General features: G+C 40.2%; 1 protein-coding gene across 11 annotated transcripts in view; it reads left to right on the top strand.

Annotated features, from left to right (window-relative positions):
- The window catches only part of NDST2 (N-deacetylase and N-sulfotransferase 2), a 137,755-nt gene that overhangs the window by 6,728 nt on the left and 108,821 nt on the right, over positions 1-22,206 (top strand). For 3 of the 11 annotated variants that reach the window (XM_054831041.1, XM_054831035.1, XM_054831039.1), the window contains exon 2: positions 3,706-3,817. The exons of 7 other annotated variants lie outside the window; for them this stretch is intronic. The gene's annotated coding sequence lies outside the window, so the exon portion shown is untranslated. The remainder of the gene's footprint in view (positions 1-3,705; positions 3,818-22,206) is intronic. One more of the 11 variants, XM_054831038.1, reaches the window with a different exon arrangement.

The raw sequence follows: 22,206 nt of genomic DNA, 5'->3' as shown, positions 1-22,206 counted from the left end.
TGTGGTTAAGTTGTTTGACAGCCGGGGTTCCCCTGTAACTGGTAACCAGGACGTTACTGTGGTCCTGGACAGCCATGCCTGTCTCAGAGAAGTCAGACCAGGTCATGGGTAGGTCTTTGATTCAAAACCTTAACTGCTGAGATTATAAGTTGGCTCTGGAAGCAAGCTGAATGTCAAAATGTCAGGTAATAGTCTACGTGATTTATCCCCCCCCCCCCCCCCCCCGTAAAGAGACAGGCTTCTCTCCTGCATAGTCTGGGTTTTGCACTGCTGGAAGTTTTAACTTGGAATGAATGGTGAGGTCAGGCTTGGAGTGGCCCAACGCAGTGGCACATTGCATCTAGATCCCGGCTTGAGATGAATAATGTAATCTCACAGCAAGTTGAATACCTCGATGGCCCAAGGAGAACGAGGAGCACAGTAAGACTGGGAACTCTGCAATCTAATTAAAGGCAGAAATTTTCAGTGGAGAAAAGGCTAGTGTCTTGGCTTACTCGTTAAAATGTTGTCCTCTTCCATCTGTCATTGCTTGTGTCTTGTTTGTGTTTCTCTTCTGGGGATCACCTCTGTGTGGGTTTGTTTCAAGTGTAGAGACGTCTTTGAAGTGGCACCGTTTGTCACGGCTGTGGAGCTACAGAACTGAAATGATCAGCACCTTACTGTCGGTGAACCGCTTGTCCTTCCAGTTATTGAGGGCTGCAGAGGTATTAAAAAAGGAAGGCAGAAACTAGTGTAGACATTGCATCGATCAACATAGAGTGCCCATGCATGAGGACTGCTGCAGCTCCCTATTTCATCAGCTGTGTGAACTCCCTTTCAGGAGAATGATGTGAGCTATTGCAATGTCAAATCTGTCTTTTCAGTGGGATAAAGTGGGATCCTGGCCCAGTCCCACAGCCATGAAGAGGTAGATTCATTTCAGCATTGAAGCCTGGCATAAATTGGTAGTCTCCATGTCCAATCTATTGTCCAGAACACCTCTGAAACATCAAGCTTCCCCCTGCCCCCCCATTTCAGTTACAAATAATGTATTTTGTTTCTTGTAATTTCATTGGTTTTATTCATTTTTAATTAAATGTTCTAGATTCAGTCAGCAATACTTCAGCTCAAACTGCATGTGCTTTACTTTTGGCTGAGTCATAATCATCTTCCTCATAAGCAGAGATCTGTCACTGTCTCCTGATTTAGTTTTGTCTGCAGGCTTTCATCCATATCCTTCCGTTATGTTCCTGTTTCAGATCTGGCCACTTGTATCAAAGCATGATGTGAATAAGCCTGCTTCCCTGAGTCAAGGCAACCATGAAAACGTGCTGCTATCATGTGTTAGTGTCTGTAGTTTAGTATCATGTAACGTGCGTGGAACGGGTATGTTTCCATGGCCCAAGTCCACATAAACATATAAACACAGAGCTTTCTGCTGGAAAACTTGGTTTGCCTCAAACAAAATATTGATGTTTGCCTTTCCCAGCATTACTTTTAAATACAAATTCCTCACTAACCACATGTGACGGTACAGCGCCTGTGGTAGCAGGCGGAGCTCGGAAGTCCCTTTTGGTCTTGCATTGTGTATGTGGGCAGGTTAAGAACAAGCTAGTGTTCAGGGATTGTCGTAATTGCAGTTGGTGTTGAGTATAATGTTTCTCTGAGGTTGTTATAGTTAATTCCTTTGCACGTTGTAGAGCTATTGTCTAATTATCTTATTTATATATCAGTCCTAGCTTTTTCCTATTGCTAAATGAAAACAGGGTGAAGATGCCCTTTGAACATACTCCTCTTGGTTTGCATTTAAGCTGATGCTACCACTGAGGAAAGCAATCCAGTCCTATACTGACCCTTCTCAATATTGGCACAACCATTCAGCAAGCAGGATCAGGAGACTGATGTGGAAATTAAAATAAACAGAACAAAACAAGCCTCCTTTTTTGCTATGTTGTCATTCTCCAGGAGAGAAAAAGTTACTTTTCAGTTGATCAGTAAGAAACCCAATCAGACTCAAATGCTTTTGTATTGGCACACCACAGAGTGCCTTGAGGATAGGATGAATTGATGAGGTGCCAGGGCTGTTCTCTTTGGAGAAGGGGAGAGGTTTGACCACCTCAACACATGCCAAATGATCACCTTAAAAGTACAATTTGACATGGTGTAAGCTGGAGAGGAGTCTTACGCTACTTCTCTTTGTATCAGTCCTACAAATTTTTTAAATGTCAAATTTATTTAGGCTAGACTTAACTAACAGTGGTTGTGATGAACTCCAAAAGGATATCGGAAACAGGCAGCATGATAAGAGCTGAGCTGTGTACCCAGCAGGCTGAGAGCCAGTAACTGCAGGCCTTCATTGCTGCCTGTTCTTTTCCACTTTAATTGTAGACTGGATTAGTTTTTATGTCAGTGATTTCCTCTGAGAGGAAAGATTGAAGAAACCATAGCAATAGTTGTTTCTAAAGAAGATGTGTCCAGGGGAAGAGGAAAGCAGTCGCTTTGATCAAGGTGTGGACCAGACCTGGGGTCGCAGGTCCTGCACTGTATTTTTTTGCGTCCTACTCCAGGACCTGCCAGCTTCTCTGATGAGAGTGCTGCGTTATCTTAATGTTCCTGTGCAATTTACCAGAAAGACAGGACACATTATGTCAGAAAACCAGTTATGTTTCTATAGAATGGTTCTTGGGTTTTTTCCATACTTTGTTTAAAAAAAAAAAATCCCCCCCCCCCCCCAAAAGATATGTTACTGTGTTTTCCTCAACACTTTTCCTAGCACCCTGCCACTGACGGTCTGACCCAGAATAGTGATACTATTCTGGACATATCTTTGGGGACTGAAATTGCTGTGAGTGCTCAGGCCCCTTCCCCTTCCTGCAATTATAGCTTCCTGAAATTCATCCTGTGCAAGGGTGAGGATCAGCGAGAGGCAATGCTGAAAGACAAAGCAGTGGAAATTGATACAGTGCCTGGCACTGGAAGCAAGGCTGTTCTTGAAGGGTATGTCTGTAAACCGTTTGGTCTTATAGTCTATATTCAGTACTTTTAAAAATGAGAAAACTTAAATAATAAAGACAAACACCTCTTCGTACAGATGTAGAGTGTAAGCCACAAATACAAGATTCTGGTTTTCCCCTGTCCTTAGACTTCATCTGGAGAAAGCATTAGGTAGGGATGCAGAGCTTGTTTGGTCTTCACGGGCTGGTGATTTAGAAACCTCATGCTTGCTCTACCAGGATGGCATCAAGGTTGAAAAGGGGCATTGAGAGTTCTGCTGGTTTTGACCTGTCTTTGCAACACTTAGGCACTGGTGTTATCCAGCCTCTGCTACTGACTCTCTGTTGAGATATCTGTAACTTTTCCTGGGGCTACAAGGACCTCCATCTTCCTTTGCAGTCATGACCTTTTACCATAGCTGTCTTCCAGTGTAGCTGTGAAACTGGAGACAAAGCTGGGGAAGTGATTGCAGGGCTTGTGAGCACACATGCCAGGACTTTTGTGATGGCCAGAATAAGATGAGGGAACTCTCAGCCAAATGAAATGGGAATCACCTTGTATGCATAGACATTAGGATATAATCTAACACACTCAAATCTTAAATTTAGATTTCCTACAATGAATTATCCTTAGGTGATATTTTTTAAGAAAATCTGGCCATCTAACTTGATTACACCTGTTTTGAAGGAAAAGGAAGGAGAAGCAGAAAGAAATGTTTTGTTTCATTTAAAGTTACAGGAACAGACTGGCTACTGCAGTGAAATCCATCCTGTGATTTTGAGGACACTTCTCATCCCTTTCTTCTGCCTGTAAGGCTGGCCTCAGAGAGACTGCAGAAATAGAGGTCAGTGAGGAATATAAGAAAAAAGTAGAAATGACTTTGACTTTTAATCTGAATCTAGCTTCCAGTTGGTAATAGAGGTGCGAAAGATTCTGTCCTATCACTATCACCCAAGAGTACCTTAAACAGGGATGAGGAAATGTCACATCAAAAATTCTTAGAAATGTTTGTTAATTTTTATTGGGTTTGGAAATGGCAAATTCTAGGAAGCAGTACATGAGAGCAGCGAGTGAAGTAGTTCTTCCCCTGTCATGGTTACTCAGATATGGTGTCTCTCTCCTGGGGACCGAGTCATACAGAGCATTTTTTTGGCTTGGCAGACTTCCTGTACAAGGTCAGCATTGCCATTACACTGGTAACACAGCGTCATCGTGCTTTAGATGTGCTAGCTGCAAGTGTTATAAATGGCTACTGATTTTTTTGAATGCTGCAATATTTAAGTATTCAGCTTAAGTAATTTTATTAAAGGGGCCTCATTACCAGAGCAAGTGCCAAGTGCTTTAAAAATTCTGTGCCTATTTAATGTAGCTCATATTGGGCATAACTAATCGCTAAGGCTTAAAACCTTTGCTGTACTTGGGAGCAGGTAGCTATGAGACCAGGCAGAGGAATCCCCTGTATCTTCCCTCTTCAGTAAAAGCTCTTTTTTGACGCAAAGGTCCAATTGCTGCTATTTCTCGTGTAGTGTGCAGCGCATAGCAATATGTGGGCAGCAAACTAATGCAAAATGCTCTCCTGTCTAGTGTTTCGTTGTTCTTTCTGCCTGGGGCTTTGCAACCTTGGTCTTTTTTAGTTAAAATCTTTAAACAATGGATTATCTGTTTTCACAGGCTTTAGAGTATTTGAAATAGCAGTCACCCTTAGGCATTTGGCTCAAGATTACAGCAATAAATATATTCATCAGAGCCCCCTGGCCCTTCCAAGATCCAGGCAGTCATAAGATTACCTCTACCTTATTCTTTTCTTCTAACTCCAGTGAAGTGTATCAACCTCTTGACAATTCGAGGTAAGCCCTGTTCCTCCTGACCATTTGCACTCAGATGGTTTGTGAGAAAGGGGGTATGTGTGTGGTGAGGATGAAAGCACCTACAACAGGGGACCTTCATTCTTGCTAGGATGTTGGCTTTTACTACATTACCAATCTGGATTTTCCAGGAGATCTGAAACCTGTTTTGAAAGCCAGCATTGCTTTTTTTCCCCCAAAACCCAGCAGTCTGAAAATTTCATATGGCTTTAAAATTTTCAAATTGGAATGTAACTAATCAATATTGACGTTTCTGATCTTTGTGTGCCAGCTGCTATTTTTCTGAAAGATGGTGCTGGGACTGGAAGGCCTCATAGCAGAGATTACAAACCAGTTACCACCCAGTCATGATATCTGACGTGGCAATTTCTGTAAGAGCACTTCCTGATTGCGCTGTTTAAACAGTGAATGTAATCTTTTTCTTCTGTTACTATGAGATCTAAAATAGTTTACAGATATCAGACATTCTGCTGTGTTGCTTTGGAGAAAGATGTCAGTTGTCAGAAGCAGACCCAAAAGTCGGTTCCAATAAAAAGCTACATTTTCTAAAGCAGTTTATTTCTGGTTAGAAGAGCTGTTCGTCATATGACTTTGCACAGGCTGTGCTTTGCACAATGGGACTTACTTTCTTCTAAAGAGCAGCTTTATCTCAGGAAAGTTCATTGCATAGAGAGATCTTTGATGTCCATACATCTGAGGTCCTGTGAAGATTTCCACCCCTACCACGTTCTATTGATTCTCAGCAAGTGCTATTCCCCAGCCTTCTGAGGTGTTCTTATCACACGTCATGCTGCTCATCACGATTAAATAGCATGTGCTGGTTGGCCACTGGCTTTATCAAAAGGTCCTCCCAACACAGGTACACAAATTGGAAAAGGAGAAACTCTTTGGAAGGTTTTTGTACTTTGCTTCTTTTTATTTTTTTTTCCTTCCAGCGAGTAAGTAATGATAAACATTTACTAAACCACACTGTGTTTTCAACATATATAATACACATTACCTTTGCCTTGGAAAACTTTGAGCTTACTTTTCAGTAAAAGATACAAGTATTTAAAGCATTTGTAAATAGAGCTGAGTCAGCTTCAGCACTTTGTCACATAGATTTTCATCAGAAGGTGATGGAAGCGTGGAGTCTTTTTGGGCTAGTACTTACAGTGATAGCAGCATTTTCTATTGTAGTTTTAGTCTTTGCCACCACACCTCTATTCTCCATCCAAGGGAAAAGTAGTCTCACATTTTTTTAAGTAGGTAGATAAGAATTACAAGAATTGGTAACTTGACTAAGCAGTGTAGTGGGTTTGTGTCTGCACTCTAGAGATTCTGTATATTGAGGCTGGTGTCTTTTTCACTAATGTGGACATGTGGCATAGGCAAATGAATATGAACTATCATGAACATGAATATCTGTTACTGTGTTTTTGACTATCAAAAAGAATAGAAGTGTATGTACAGAACATATATAATATGTGGTTGTTGATGTTGCATTACAGCTAGAATACTCTTATGTTGCCATGAGAATTCGCTGAGAGATACAATGTCAAGGGAATAAATGTAGCATAAGCATGCTTAAGACTTCGTAGAGCTGGTTAGAAATTCTGAAGATTCCACCCCCTTGTGAGCATGTGTGAGCCTGCGGCTGACCCTGTTTTCTCCCCTGAATTGCGGGTCCCTGCCTGTTGGGTATGGTCAGCACTGGAGTTGCACCAGAACTGGGAACCTGTCCTGTAGTTTGGACTCTGCAGTCTCTGCATAGAGGGAATAGAGGGAACTCCTCTACTGGGGCATCCAGGGGTTATGAGCTGGAGCAGGCCAGCATACAGGAGATCCTTAAAAGAGATGGAAGCTGAAGCTTTAAGTTGTGGGAAATGAAGACTATGGCTGTTGATAAAAGATACTGATTTCTGGGAAATGAATAGGGTTCATGGAAATGGTGGATGTGCTGAAGTGCTAGTAGGCTTTTGGGTGCTAATGAAATGGACAATATTCCATCAGGAGGGTACTGCATCTGTCAGCTTGTGTTATCAAAGGGGAAACATTAGGCAGGCAACTGACAGATGACCAGCAAGGACAGGCAAGTATGGCACAAGGAACATGAGAAGGTTAGATCATAGAATCATTTAGGTTGGAAAAGACCTTTCAGATCATCGAGTCCAACCGTTAACCTAGCACTGCCAAGTCCACCACTAAATCATGTCCCTAAGCGCCACATCTATACATCTTTTAAATACCTCCAGGGATGGTGACTCAACCACTTCCCTGGGCAGCCTCTTCCAGTGCTTGATAACTGGGAAAGACAGGCTTTGGAGGAGAAAAGATGATGAAATAGCTAAGATACAGATAGCGAGAAGTCAATACAGAGGTTTGTAGCACCTTTTTGTGCCTCGGATGGAATCCAGGTCTCTGAGTCTGAAGACCTGGCTGTCAGAGAATACCTAAAACCTTCTGGCAATGCTGCTTCCATTTTATAGTTCTTCCACACTGAGAACAACCACCTCTAGTTGCTATAAGTTATGGTTAGCTCAGGATGCCCCTGTGGCAGATCAGGTGATGGCTTTGCCTGTGTAGTATCAGTGGGATGATTATGTAGTGAAATCAATCATTTAGGATTTTGTTTTAACGTGGAAATTGGAGACAGGAGGAGAGACACACAAAGGCATGTGTATGGATGTACACCACCACATTCAGATATTCTGAAGGTTGTGAGGACAAACATTCATAAGATAAAAAATATCAGAATTAATTTTATTTATGCAACCTTAATGCATTCCCTTAAATAAAACAATTTCTGACTTACATGGATCATGAAAATACGGGGGAGGGGAGGGGGGAACTTGTTTCCAAACTTGTTCTCTTAATTCTGCCATCTATACATGTTTTATTGTAATTCCTATAAGGAAGAAAGCATGCTACAGATTGAAGGGGTTTTTGTATCAACCGGTATTAATTGAACTTTTGGAACTCAAAAGTGTGACTTAAGCAGGCATTATGTATTCTTCTTACTGGTGATACAGAGTGGTATGTGCAATTTGCAGCCTTGAAATACTAGATCTTGGGAGCTGAACTTGCTGTGTTCACTAGGAATTTTTTCCCTGTCTTTGGGGAATAATTAGTTGCAACAAAAGTCATACCTTGAGTTACTTCCTGTATTTTGTCCTTTTGTCTTCTCTTCTATGAAAATAGCATTAATGATTTGGCCTAAACGATAGTGAAGCTTTGCTAACATACTGGGAGAAAACCCCATAAATTTAAGCGCTTTTAGGGAAAAAGGAAGTGGAGAAGTTGAGGGTGGGAGGTCCTGTGAAACAGCTTAACATACAGCTTATGAGTCAGTAATTTCCTTTCCTTTTGCAGTCATCTTGTCCAGATGGGGTATTTTTCTTTTTCCTTATCAAGCCAGCCTCTTTTTCTACCCTGTTTCTTTAGGGAAGAAATGGCAAGAATAACATGCAGTGGCACAGGTGTTTTTCAGGCCATGAAACTTAGAGCAAGGAAGCAGGCAGAATCCACTGCTGGAGCAGCAGATCCCACGGATAGTAGAATAAGTGATGATCGGATCCCTCTCAATCCATCTTCTGCATGTCCTAACAACCCAGATCACTGACCACCTTGAGTTTGTCTTGCCTGTGAAGAAGCATGCAGCTTCAGAATATATTCTGAGGTAATAGCTAACATGCAGAGTCTTTAGACAAAACAAGTTATTGGGATTGATTGTGGGGAAATCCTTTTAGACTCAAGACTGAAGCAATAGTTAGAGAGGTATGGCTCCCTTTTCCTCTCGGTAGCATATTATCACAGAGTCTTTCCAGTAGTTACACTTTTTCAAGTTTCCTTTTGCGGGGGAAAAAATACCACTTTTTATTATTACTTTCTACATCAAGAATTCCATGTTATGTTTCCAGAAGGATTGCTGCTTTTGTAATTTATATCTGTTGGGATTTAAATTTGGGGGCTCTTAGTGGAGTTGCTGTGTTTTCTGTAGACTTGATTATCTTTTGTTACATTAGTCCTGTTGGTGTTGGACTTGGTGATGTAGCTGAGCAGTTCTTAAGCAGTCCTCAACAAAAATCTGTGTGATCAGTGGTTCATTAGCCACTATAATTAAAGCAGATCCATTTTTTCCATATTACCTAGTTCAAATCCATGTCTTCACATTGAAGAGACCAAAGAGGTTAACAGTCAGTTAATCACTGTATTAAAACAAAAAAATACTTCACTTCTTGTCCATTACAAGGCCACCTTATTGTTAGAGTGCTGCTGGCAACCTGTGTGCAAATTTTGAGATGTCTGCTTCTTTAGTAACTTTGTGGAAATTTGTTAGTTCTCAGAGTTGTGATTGGTATTTAAATGATTTTTTAATTCATTTAGCCCCAGGAAATTTCCACTACAGAAGGGAAGAGGCAGTCCTTGCATCCAGAAGCTTATTACTTGGAATGGTCAGCATACAGATTTAATGAGAAGTACGGGACGCAGCAGACATCAATGTTATTGTTTGCTGACCCATGGCTTGCAGGGTTTTTTCACTTCTGAGGGCTGCACAGGGCTGGTTGTGAGCCACCTACCCTTTATGGGGGCAAGGAAGGCTGGTGGTGGGAGTGGGTATCAGACCTTCTGTAGCAGAAAGTTGGGGTAGGAGGCAGCCACAGACTTTGCTGATGGATTTAAAAAAACAAACAGGAAGCGAGTCACTTTTCTCTATCTCTGTCAGCAACATGCACAGGAAAAAGTCACTGCATGCATTTTTTCCATATTAGAACAAACTTACTGTGCAAGGTGTTGAGGCTTGGAAGAGAAACTTGGGCAGAAGAGGGAAAATTAATGCAGAGAAGTCCTCTTTAAAATGTTTTTAAAAGGTACTTAAAGGAGATGTTGATTTGTAATTGACCTTTTCATTTTATGCCCAACATAGAATTTAGCTGTTTTGAAGCTCTAGGTTGTTTGTCTGTGCTAGAAGTTATTTTTTGGGATCAAATGGAAAATGGCATTTGCTTAAGGACTTTTTATAAAATGCTCCTGCCTTTTATCTCATCTGCATAACATGCATCAGTGGAAGGTGCCTGCTGTGTCTACTATTCTCCCCCTCCAGGACTCCTTAATTAGCAAGTAACTATTTTTAGTTATTTGTCAGTACTATGTTAGGGAAAGGTAAAAACTGGTGAATTGAGTAGAACACAGATTATTCTTTGGAGGTAGATAAAACAAATTCTCAGTGATGAATGCAGAGAAACAGGAAAACATGCTTATACGCAGGGCAGGTTTTTGTCCTGTCTTAGTGTTTGTGGGTAGATCATGTACTATTGTTTTGGTTTTTTCACAGGACCTGCTAAAATGGTGGTTTTCCAAGTAGGTGTCACTGGATTGTGTCACAGATTTACTGGAAGCGTGTGTGCAGTGGAAGGGGCAGCAGTAGCTGCAGTATTTGTACCTCTGCTGATTCAGAGAGGGAATGGAGTCAGGCAAGTGGACCATCTTCACTTATAGCTTGTGTTGACAAGGAGAAACTCAGCAAATATCCATCATATTTAACTTCTTAGCATTAGATAAACATGACAAAACTCATGAAAAATGCTGTTTCAGTGATGTTTTGGTATATGACCGGTTTGAATGTCTCTGGCTCGTACAGATTGAGCACTCTTTGTCATAACCCCTCTCTAAAGTGCCAAAAAACTTTTTTTCATATGTCCTAAAAACACAGTGTCATTGATACTTGGTCATTGCCAGCATCAAATGACTCAAAACTATTTCATAAGTTTCTGTCATTTCAGAATTAGTGGTGATCTCATCGTTAGACCTATAAAGACATCTGTTAATATTTTAAAAAATGTTGAATTGTCTGGAATTGTTATTCTAATAAATGGAGAGATTATTTGACCCAAGTGAAGCCCTGTTGGCTAGCATTAGGGAAATAGTATCGGATCTCTTCAACAGTATTTAGATATCTGTCCATGTTTTCCAGTTGTGAATACAACAAAAACTGAAATCAAATAAGAGTACCTCTGAAGATGGATAGCATGATATTTAATCTATTTCAAGGCCACTTGTAATTGCAAGAGATGAATTACTGGCTATGTGATGCTTCTTAGTTGAGGAAGGGGTCACGCACTTCCTATCAAGGTTTTCAGATGATGGAGGGGAAAGCAAGGCAGCACACTGATGGGGACGGGGAGTGGTTTGGCTCCAGCTTCTGTCAGTAGTTCTGGCCAGATCAGGACAGATCATCCACTTCATGGCAGTGAAAAGTATAAGGAAATGCCTTGCTCGGCTAACTCTAACAATTTGGGTGGATGAAGAGGACAAATTACTGTATTGGAATCTCCGAGTGGGTTGTTCAGCGTATTTCTTCCTTTCTGTCAGTTAGCTAACCTCTTTCAGTAATTTTTAGGTATTGTTTGGCTGGGTTTTATATATGCTACTTTCTTAATTCTGTAAAACAGCATCATGAAGGCACCAACTCTGCAAACTTCACATCCTGCAGGTAGGAATTACGTCTGATGGCAAGTTCAAAAGAACAATATTCCAGTGAATAGCTAATTCGTACAGCTGTTATGCTTATTCCCACCATCAAGGGAGGAGTGTGTCTCTGGTATACTATAGTTGTGCTGACGTGCTCAGAAAACCCATCAGCTCTTTAAAAACGCTGTATTTGCCATCATTCTTCACGATGATGGTATTGCTGGTAATTCAATGGTGGGACTTTGGTCCTGTTGTTCTTAGGCCTCATTGTTGAGCGGTGAGGGAGGTGCTCTGAGCTCTGCTCTTTAAGCTCTAGCGCAGGGGCACAGAAAGGGTAATACTGCTGGTAAGAAGCATCATCTTGGATGCAGAAGGTGCAGCGTATGCATTATCGGTAGCTTTCGTACCAATTACAGCATGTCTATGAATTACAGTCATTGCACAACACTTTTTATTTATGAAATAGTTTATTTGTGAAATAGTTTCTCTTTTACAGAGATACTGTTTCAAGTAGTGGTTTAGGAATAGATCGCTTGCTGTCATCAGAAAGGGAGACTGTCAGTGGTACTGGAAAGTAACAAATTCAGTTCTGGCCAAAGGAAAAGTATTTCATTCAGCGCACAAATTAGTCTGTGGAACTCATTGCAGCAGTACATTGTTGAGGCTAAAACTTCATGGGTCAAAAGTAATCTGATACTTATGTGTTATGAGAGTAGTAATCGTTACACAGACAAATCCTGCACATAACAACAAACTTTTAAGGCCTTTTCGAAGGGATGGACAGCTTCCTTGAACTTAAGGTATCCCTAAGTGTAAAGGATAGTAAGAAGGACTACTCTTCTTGATGATTATTTTGCAAATTTGTCTTCAAGGCTTTATTCTGCTAGTCTGGGAATGCCTGGAACTGGATGGTACAGATGGTAGGATACCATGTGAATGAGTTTAAGGCCAAGTTCAGAGTGACACTTTTATGTCCTTTATAATTTTGAAATGTTTTAAATAACTATGATTCTTTCCAGACAACAAACCAATTATGAATATCCCACTAAAACCAAGGTATTATATTAAGGTTATTACACTGGCAATAAAATATTAGGTAGAAACGTATTCTGCAATGCAGGCAGGCTACTTAAAGTCAATGCAAGCTTTAGATGGGGTTGAGGAATAATGAAGACTTTTTTTTTTTTTTTTTTTCCTGGAGGTATCTTCAAGAAATAGAACACATAGATTAGACCTAGTCACTATTTGGATGGATCAGACAGAGTGGCAAATCTTTAACCTGTTCTCAAATCATGTTCTATTTAAACAAAGGCCAGTGTTATCTCATTTTGGACTGAAGTTTATCTGCTGTTTTGTTTGTCTGAACCTTTGTCCTTGTTGAGAAACTGAAGAGAGGTTAGAGACCTCTGCCAGTGCTCAACCCTTGCTCCACAGAAGTGTGACTCGTAAATGGGCAGCTGAGTTTCCGTGCTGCTGATAGGGGTCAGATACAGGTGGATTGAGAGGTGTACCAGCAGCCTGTTGACGTTATTGTGTCACTTACAGATAAAAAGGCCCTGTATCATCCAGTCCTACTCTACTGCGCCTGAAGTGGTGGGCCACTCTGGTACAGAGCAGCCTTGACTCTGTTGGTTTGTAGCATTGGTGTTCCCTCGTGGGATCAGGGCACAACCGGGCCTCGGCAGGGCTACCTGCACCTTTTATGGTCAGATTGCTTCTGAATATGCGTGCAATGCCACAAGCTAGGGTGAGAGAAACTGAGCTGGTGGGTTATGGTTGCAAACAGAGAAGTAATTCAAAACAATCATTACCTCTCCTAAATTACTAAGTTTCTCTTTGTGTGCAAAAAAGTAATATTTAGATCCTTACCTGTTCTGTTAGTCCCAATTTTTTTAAAAATTCAGTTTATCTATGCATTTGGTGTCCACAGTTCATGAGCAAAAAGACAACTCAGCAAACATCTGTAGTTGATGGACAAAATGCTGATACTCTTATGAGGGAGTTACTGTTCACTATCCATTCAACTTTCAAATACCATTAAATTAATTAATATAAGTGTATTACTGTTATAAGATGTTATCTTTTGATTCTGTGGAAATGGAGGAAGACTTGTCAGCAATAGAAGATCTGAAAAGAAACTGTTAAAAACAATCCAGGCATCATAACTTTGGGCATCTTTTTTGCATTTTCACCTATGCGCTGGAGTTTTTTTGGCCTGAGCTCCACGCTCTTCTGTTGCAGTATCAGAAACTGGCCTCTGAGAGGGGCATGACTGACCTGATGTGGTATACAGTTTATAAATAGCTCTAGAAAATTAGGGCATACTCCCAGTTAGGGCTGAGCTCTGTGTGTTGGAATTGCGTTGTTGGACCAGGGCTTGCTTGGTAAGGGATGCTGCTGCCAGGAGCTGAGGTGCGTTGGGAGCGGTTCATGAGCTCAGGATTGGAATAGTAGAGGAGGGAATAGGGAAGACTAAAAGGAGATGAGTGCATTTTAGCTGGTGCCCTCTGTTTTTTTGTTTTCCTCATTTGCAAATTCACTCAGTGTATGTTAATTAGTTTAGATTTTTTGCTACCTCCTTGACTTGTATTATCTCACAGTCCCAGTTGACAGGATGTGAGACATGTTAGATAAAGATTTTTGCATACAGGCTGATAGAAGAGTACAGTGCAAATGGAGAGAAGAGAAGCCTTTTCCTAAAAGTATCCAAATAGAATATGTTTAGATGCCAAAGGCACCTTTGTGTAACAGCTATTACTTCAGAATGATGGTTTATTTTATAATGTACTGGAGAGAAATCAATGCTACTGAAAAGTTACAGTTTCTGTACAGGTATGTAATATTCTCATATCTGTCCTCTTTTAGCATATGGTTGTTGCGCACAGTGCTGTGTTGCCGTCTATCTCCTCTCTTCCCACCATTTTTCTTCATATCCTGTCCTTTGTCCTCAATGCTGAAATTAAAATTTATTTAATACTGCTAAAACTAGTGATTCTGGTTTTGGCGTATTGGAGAATAAATTTGTAGTGGGAATTGTTTTCATCCAAGCTGAAATTTTGTCTGCTTTCCTGCAATTTCTTGTGTGCTACAGTTGAAAGGATAGTGGACATGTATCAGTGCATATGTGGCTAGAAAGGATACATGGAAGTGAGAGGCAGAAGCTGATATTTTCTTTCCCTGTGTTTTTTAAGACAGAAACTAAATATAGTGAGTGTTAAACAGATGGCTATGTTGTCACATAATAAATATTTGAAGAAAATTAAATTATGTCCTGCCTGTTTGCTGACGACAGTTCCAGCCCCCATAGTAACAGCAGTAATAATAATAGGAGGATTTACGATGTATTTATTTTTTAATTTTCAAAGTGAGGTACCTAGGAAGGTTGTATAAGGAAATTTTTTTTAATGTGGGAAAGATGAAGTGATGTGCCTGAGGTCATCCAGCATGTCAGCAAGTCTCTTGAAAGAGCATGCAGATCCCCTTGACTTCCAGACAATACATTTCTATTTTAAACCATGCTGACTTGCAAATACTTGAGCATTTCCTTCAGAACTTCATTGTTTGATTTTTGTTTTTTTTTCTTAATTCCAACCTAATTGTTTGTAAATGTTAACTTGCCAAGAGGAGATAATAAAACCAGACTTGCGTTCCTGTCCAGTGTACTCGAGCAACAGGCTTGCTATGGAAAACCTACACTGAAGGCCCTCCTGAGAGTTTTGTTCTGAAGAGAAGGTGGTGGATGCCAGAGAGATGATGAAGACTCAGCTGAAATGAGAGGATTTATTTATACAGCTGAGCTTCATCTTGTGATATTAATAGCATACAGGCATTTCTTTTGGATAGAGGGGATGGATTCTGTATTTAGCTGAGGTCGGTGTGCTACTCTTTCTGGCATGAGCCAGAAAATCCCATTGCTGTTTAGCTGTTCACATACATTACCTTATCTTTACTGGGAGGACTCTTTTATTTTCTTCTGTAAATCATTCTGATGTTGCTAGATTGAAAGCTGTGTATGAGAGATATAGGATGAGAGCAAAAACTGTAATATCTCTCTCAAAGGTGAGAAGGTTGGACAGTAGATCGGATCCACATCAGCAGAAAAGTTAATCCGGCCCCTTTTCTCAGGACTCTGCAGACATGCTGGAAAGCAAGTTGAGTTTATGAATTGTCCCAATTACCCATTTCTTGCCAACTTTTACTTTTCTGTCTTCTGACTGGAAGTAAATGTATCACGTGATAGAAGTGGAATTGACTCATCACATGATAATTTGTGTGATGAGAGTAGTTTGCTGTTGTATTGCAGTAGAGCATATAATCTGGAGTGAGAGTGGGATGTGGGGGTTTTTTTCCAGCTGGGGAGAGAACAAGGCCTGGGATTCTTCACTGCCTCCGTAAAAAATTGTCATCTGCCCCAGCTTAAAGATATATTAATAGCATCCTGATCTCTTACATGCACGGTTGGTCCTGTTGCCTGGATACAAACATAAAGTGATTAGAAAGCTATCATTAATATAAAATGAACAAAATAGGTCATAAAAGTACCTAGTTAGATGTTTTTCCTGTGTGCCCACCGTGCACATCAGTACTTGGCTCTTTTTCTTGCTTGTTGCAGATTGTGCTTTGCTGTAATGCTGCATTAGGCTTTTCACTAAACTGCAAGTATAACCTCCATGATATTTTCTGCCAGCTCTCTCTCTGTGGTTTTTTCCCTGTTCTTTGAAATAAACCCGTATCAGTTTTTCTCACATCATTTGTACCCTTCTGTAATCCATTACCTTGTGTGTGTCTTTGATCAAATGCTGTCTGGTCTTCTTAACTTCTTTCAGTATGCAGTTGTATTTTTAGTTTCAGTGTGCTGCATTACTCTTCTTGGTAAATATGTGCACTGTGTCGCATGAAAGAGTGTTAAACATTGCCACAAAAGCCCCTTGTTTTTTAACATCTCCCTAGGGTCTTGTAATGGATTTGTTAGGGCTCTGGGGAGATGTCCCTTTCTAACCTAGTTTCTGGTTCAGCTGTTCTCTTCTCCATCATTTCCTGCAGTGTTTCCGATTTTCTTCATGAAAATACATGCTCACTTCTGATGCAACTCTTACCTCTTTTTGCATGTTTTTTTCAAGTGTAGATGAAAATGTCTGTGATGGGTTTGGTAGTTTGGTTTCTTCATTTAATCCTCTGATTCTTAAAGTCTGTTCACATATAGAAGAGCTGTACTTTAAGGTGTGATTTTTCTCTTTCCAGCTGCTGTTCTAGTAGCACTCTGTGTGATACTTTTGTTTTAAGGGTGAAGTACCTAAAGCAATTTTTTAGTTCTCCTGACTTAACAACCAACTGCTAGAGTTGGACTGCAGTGACTGAGTTCTTAGTTTGCCTCAGTTGCGAAATAAATTGTTCACTTAAACCCTGTCTGTGTAGGCCTGTGGTATGAACTGGCAGAGGAGGAGGAGGAGGAATGAAAACAGTGATATTGGCTTCCTAAATTGAGGACAGTAAAGAATGAAAGTGTTTCTTACTTTCATGTGGAGAATTGTTACATGTTGTTTAGCCACCATTACTGTGAATGTTAGGTGCAGGCATCTTACATCTGTGTTACATGGTGATTAGGGAAAGGAATGCAGGAGGATTGTTTTGTGATTAATATGCTGTAACTGGGATTAGAAAAATTTGACCTAGGTCCCTTGCTCTGCTTTTCATGTGAACTTTGGTAGTTTATTTCATTGCTGCCTCAGTTCTGTTTTTGTCAAATTAGGATAATACTTCTGTTCTAATACTTGCATGCTATGTTTCTTTTGAAAAGCATGTGGGACAGGGATTGTCTTTTGTTAGGCATACAGAAATCTGATTATGTATACAGATACAGTTGTGTGCTTGTATATGTGTTTGGATAGATACACAATATGTAGCAATCCTAACCCTGGCTGAAGCCTTTTGGTGTGTGCTGTAATGTAAATAGCAATGAGAATATAGTTGAAACAAATGATATGATACTTTCTCAACAATTTGGTCACAAAATATGGCTTCCTGGTTTTAACTGTAGGTGACGTTTTTAGGTCTTGCCGTAAATACTGTATGATAGCTTTCAGAACTCATACGTCCGTGCACAAATACATAAAAGAAAAATTTCTACCTGTCATTTCATGACTTTATTTCTTTGGTATCATAATTCATTTCATTATAAAACCCAGTCTCCTTTTCGGCTTACTTTGTGTCATAAAATGCACTTAGGAGAAATAAAAAAAGGAGAAGATAAGAATGCCATATCCAGTCAGAGTGATGATATGTGGAATACAGTGTTCTGTTTCCAGTAGTACCTGATGATCAGTTGTTTTGGAGGAAGTGATAAAATCTCCATAATGGCCAATTATGTAATTATGAATGAGAGTTTCAGAAACACTTAAGAGACTTAAGCACACACATCTCACTGAAAGGCAAGGAGGTTAAAAAAACCCAACAAACTGTATAAATGCCTATCTCCTTTGTGTTTGTAGAAACTAAAGATGTGTATGTTTTCATATTTATTGCTGGCTTTTACTAAAATATTGCTCTGATAATGGATTACATGGGTATACATGGCTTCTTCTCCCTTAATTCCTCCCTTCTACTTTAAATAACTTGACTTTTAATTTTACTGTGTTTTGTTGTTGCTTAAGGTAAACATCTTTAGGCAAGATTTATCAGCTGCACAAATATTGAACAGCAAAGGCTAGCTAAGTAGTAGGCTTACGGAAAAGAAGCAGGTGTTGTAGTGCATCATACCTTGCACATGAGTCAACAATGCAAATAATGTATATGAAGGAGCCCAGCATCTTAGACACGTAGTCTTTCTCTACTGTGTACTGGAGCAATGGACTGCTGCAGCTGTTTTTTGCACTCCATACTTGATGGAAGTTGAGGACCAACTGGAAGTATGTCAGGAGAAAGCAATAGCAATGAAAATGTGACCCACAAGGAAGGAACGAAACCATCGGGGTTGTTCAGGCTGGAGAAGTTAAAATAATTCAAAAATTTTATGATGTGGTGCACAGAGAAAAAGAACAATTTCTCCTCCATGTTCACACAGGGTAAGACCAGAACTAAAGGGCTTAAATTGCAGCATTAGAATAGACTTCAGAAAAAAAACTTTCTAACAGTGCAAGCAGTTAAGTAGTAGACTGGATTGTGTAGGGACCTTCTGGATGCTCTGTCCTGGCAGATGCTAGCAGAGTTAACAGGCAAATGTGTTGGGAAAGCTTTAGATACCACTGATCCCACCTGAAAAAATTTCCTTCTAAGCCTGTTCCCTCTGATTTTAAGGGTACAGAAAACGTTTCTGTGTAGCTTCCCCAGAGTTTTAAGCATATTCTTTGTCCTGACAATTTTCATTGCGTTTTCTTGAGGATTTTTCTTTCTGGTAAATAGAGTTTCAGTCAAGGTGGGCTGAAACACATTAAAGGTGAAGGTATGTGTTAAGAAAGTGTATGTTAAAGAGTGTTTATATATATATAATGTCAATATTATTTTTTCTAAATGTCTTGTTTACTTTTTTGCCATACTGATCAAATGACCGTTTTCACTGACACACAACATAAATTCTTAGAGAGTAACTACAGGTAATTTACAGCTTATCATTAAAAACCTCCCTCTCTCTCTCTCTCTGTTTTTTATTTCTTTCTCATTTTATTTGTTGCTGTTGCCCCAAACTGCCCAACAGCTCTCTCTGTTAGAATCTCCTAAACTAATCCACATTACTGTGTGTTTAGCCAACTTCACTAAAAGTTGTGCTCAGTTGAAGTTTTATTTCAGTTTTTCTTTCTTTTGCAACTATTTAATAACAACCTGAAAGAAAATAGATGCAAATCTTTGAGCTCCACAAATACCCTTCTTCCACGCTCAAAACTGATCAGTGATTCTTGTTTTGTTTCTTTTTGCTAGTTTCCCATTTGTGACCGTACTTTGTTCTTCTTGCCTGCACAGTGACTTGAGTAGCCCTTTGTGAAGGACTTGACAAAATCTTTTGAGAAAGTTCCAATAAACAATGTGTTCTTGTATTCCTTTACTCCATTGTTTTTTTTTCTAATCCTTGCAAGAATTCAGCTCCTTAACAGATCTACCTTGTGTTCAATTCATCTTGTCCCCTCAACTATGCAGAAATCTTCAGTGTTCACATGCTCAGAATGATTCTCCTTCCCTCTATTCTTGAGAAGTCTTTGGGTTTTTGCAGATTTCCCAGTTTACAGGATTTCAGGTTTACTTTCCTATGCTGAGGTGGTGCTTACGAATGGGAATACAGGGCCAGTATCCTGTGGACGTTTTTCAGTGGCATAACTTCTCACACAGTCCCACTCTTCCCCTGTCCCTGCGTAATCTGGTGCATAGTGCCATTACAAGTATCTGTGCAGATGCACAAAGCACTAAATTTAAAATAGAAAAATACCTGTCTCACCACACTGTATGCCAGCACAGGGCAGTGGCGGCACGACAAAAGCAATGTGTGGCTGGTTAATGTGTGGGAAAGGGAACAGAAGAAAGGGAGATTCCTGCCACGTTCTGACAGTGCTTATTGGCTTTATCTGTGTATCTGACCTGGCTTAAGATATGTCAGATTGTCTGGTTTGGTCTTTTCCTTTTGCATTAGGTAATTTAGGCTGAGAGTAGGAAATTCTCAACAGAAGGTCACAGAAATGTAAGCACAGTAGTGCTGAACAACATCATGTTTAGCCCCGTGGAGGCCTTGTCTCATTGTATCTTACTGAGAAATGTATGTTTTTAACACCTTTATTACAGGCTTGTTTGTTTGTTTGTTGTTTAAACTTCTAAGATGCTGAATGTGGGAGGTGAATCAGAGGTAGATGAAGACACTAGCACAGAAGAACTAGAGATACTAGAAAGAATGAGAGCTTATCAAAATTAGGTTATTTCCCATTTGTGGGGAGGCACTGGAGAGAATGCAGTCAAAAAAAGTTTAACCTGAAATGTGTTTGTGTGTGAACCAGAGGAAGAGTGAAAGTGGAAAAGCACTAGTGGTTTTCCAAGCACCAGAAGCCTTTGGGATGGGTAGATGCGCAGCAGATAAATCAGTTTGCAGATGTGTCATGGCAGCAAAAAAGAAATTAATATGGGTTTTGGTTTGTCCTGGTTTTGGCTGGGATAGAGTTAATTTTCTTACTAGCAGCTGGTATAGTGCTGTGATTTAGGATGAGAATAATGTTGATAACACACTGGTATTTTAGTTGTTGCTAAGCAGTCAAGGACTTTTCAGCTTCTCATACTGTACTGCCCTGCCAATGAGAAAGCTGGGGGTGCACAAGAAGCTGGAAGGGGACGCAGCCAGGACAGCTGACCCCAACTGGCCAAAGGGATATTCCGTACCATATGACGTCATGCTCACTATATAACTGGAGGTTTTGCTGGGAGGCAGCGCAGCTCAGGAACTAGCTGAGTATCGGCTCTGGGTGGTGAGCAATTGTGCTGTGCGCTACTTGTTTTGTATATTCTTCTATTACTACTACTACTATTATTATTATTAAATATTTTCCTTTTCTGTCCTATTAAACTGTCTTAACCCATGAGTTTTACCTTTCTCTTTTTGATTCTCTCCCCATCCCACTGGGGGGGGTGGGGTGGTCAGCACATGGCTGTGTGGTTGTTTCAGCTGCCTCCTGGGTTAAACCATGACAGGTTATACAAATTAAAGAGAAGTTTCTTCTTGAACAACTGTGAGAGTTAACTTGCCAAGTGTCCAGGTCCAAACATACTGTTTCTAGACAGATGTAAACAAAGTGAAAAGAGTTGAGGGATGAAGAAGTACAGACCAAGGGACCGACGGGCAAATATGCCTACCTTGGTTATGTGATAACTAGAAGTGTAGCTGAGAGATGTGATAAGAGTCTACAAATATTTGAGAGGCACGTACTTGAAAGATAGAAACTAATTAATTTAGTAAGGTGAGAAGGGGCATGACTAGAAACAAGGGAATGAGATTATAAAATATATTGAAGTATGGAATAGTCTGCTCCATGGAAAGGTTGGAAGAACAAATATATAAGAACAAATATATGAGTGGTAGAAAGATTCAGGAAATAATCTAACATCAAAGAGTCAGCTTTCTGATGAAAATAGATTGACTAAATTAGTAAGTCTCTTTTACCCATTTAATTTATGTTTGCTTTTGAGGTATTAAGGCAAGTTGGCAACCTCTCTTACCTCTTTAATTTTGCCTCCCTAATGCTTCCTGCCAATTTGAATCTACATTATTGCATACCAATCTTAGATGCTGTCTTTCTTTAGAAAAATGTTTAAAAAAGGAACAGTTGGGCAAACAATTTAAAAAGATATAAGGGGAGAAAGAAGGTGAATAAGCTTTGGGAATGACTTTCAAGAACATTGTCTTGCTACATTCTGCCTAAAAGCTGTAGCTGCAAATTAATGGGAGCAAACTATACCAGATACAGAGGTCTAGTTGCACTGTTTTGTTCCTGTTTGCATCTAGGTGAATGATGGTGAGTGAGCTCCCAGATTGTGAGTTCCTATTTGTGTTACATGTGGCCAACCTGCAATTGATGGGATGGTAAGAACAGGAACAAAACCTTTTTAGCACAGAGGAAGGCAGCAGAGAATTTTTCCTTAGTGAAACAAAGTGCATCTTAAATCGCAGCCAGAAAGTCAGTTTGACTGCATCTGAGAGGATGGAGAGCAGCCGTAAGCTGCTCCATTTGGCTTGTGTGATAGGGTAAATAGTAAAAGGTGTTCAGGTTCACCGCTACTGTCGGTGGCTTCTTTTCTGGATAGATGCCTGCTAGGCTCTGGTGTGGTGAAGGAAGATGAGCAGAAGTCACGTGGAACTGCTGCCCGTGTAGCTCTCGTGAGAGGAAGGACATGGCTATGCTTGGCATTTGCTGGCTGATTCCTGTTGGCTGGAAGGCAGCCCTGGGATTAATTT

Source organism: Grus americana, chromosome 7, assembly GCF_028858705.1.
Source record: "Grus americana isolate bGruAme1 chromosome 7, bGruAme1.mat, whole genome shotgun sequence".
In the NCBI taxonomy this organism is placed as follows: Eukaryota; Metazoa; Chordata; class Aves; order Gruiformes; family Gruidae; genus Grus; species Grus americana.
Note: the sequence above shows the minus strand (reverse complement) of the source record. Positions and strands in the feature narration are given on the sequence as shown.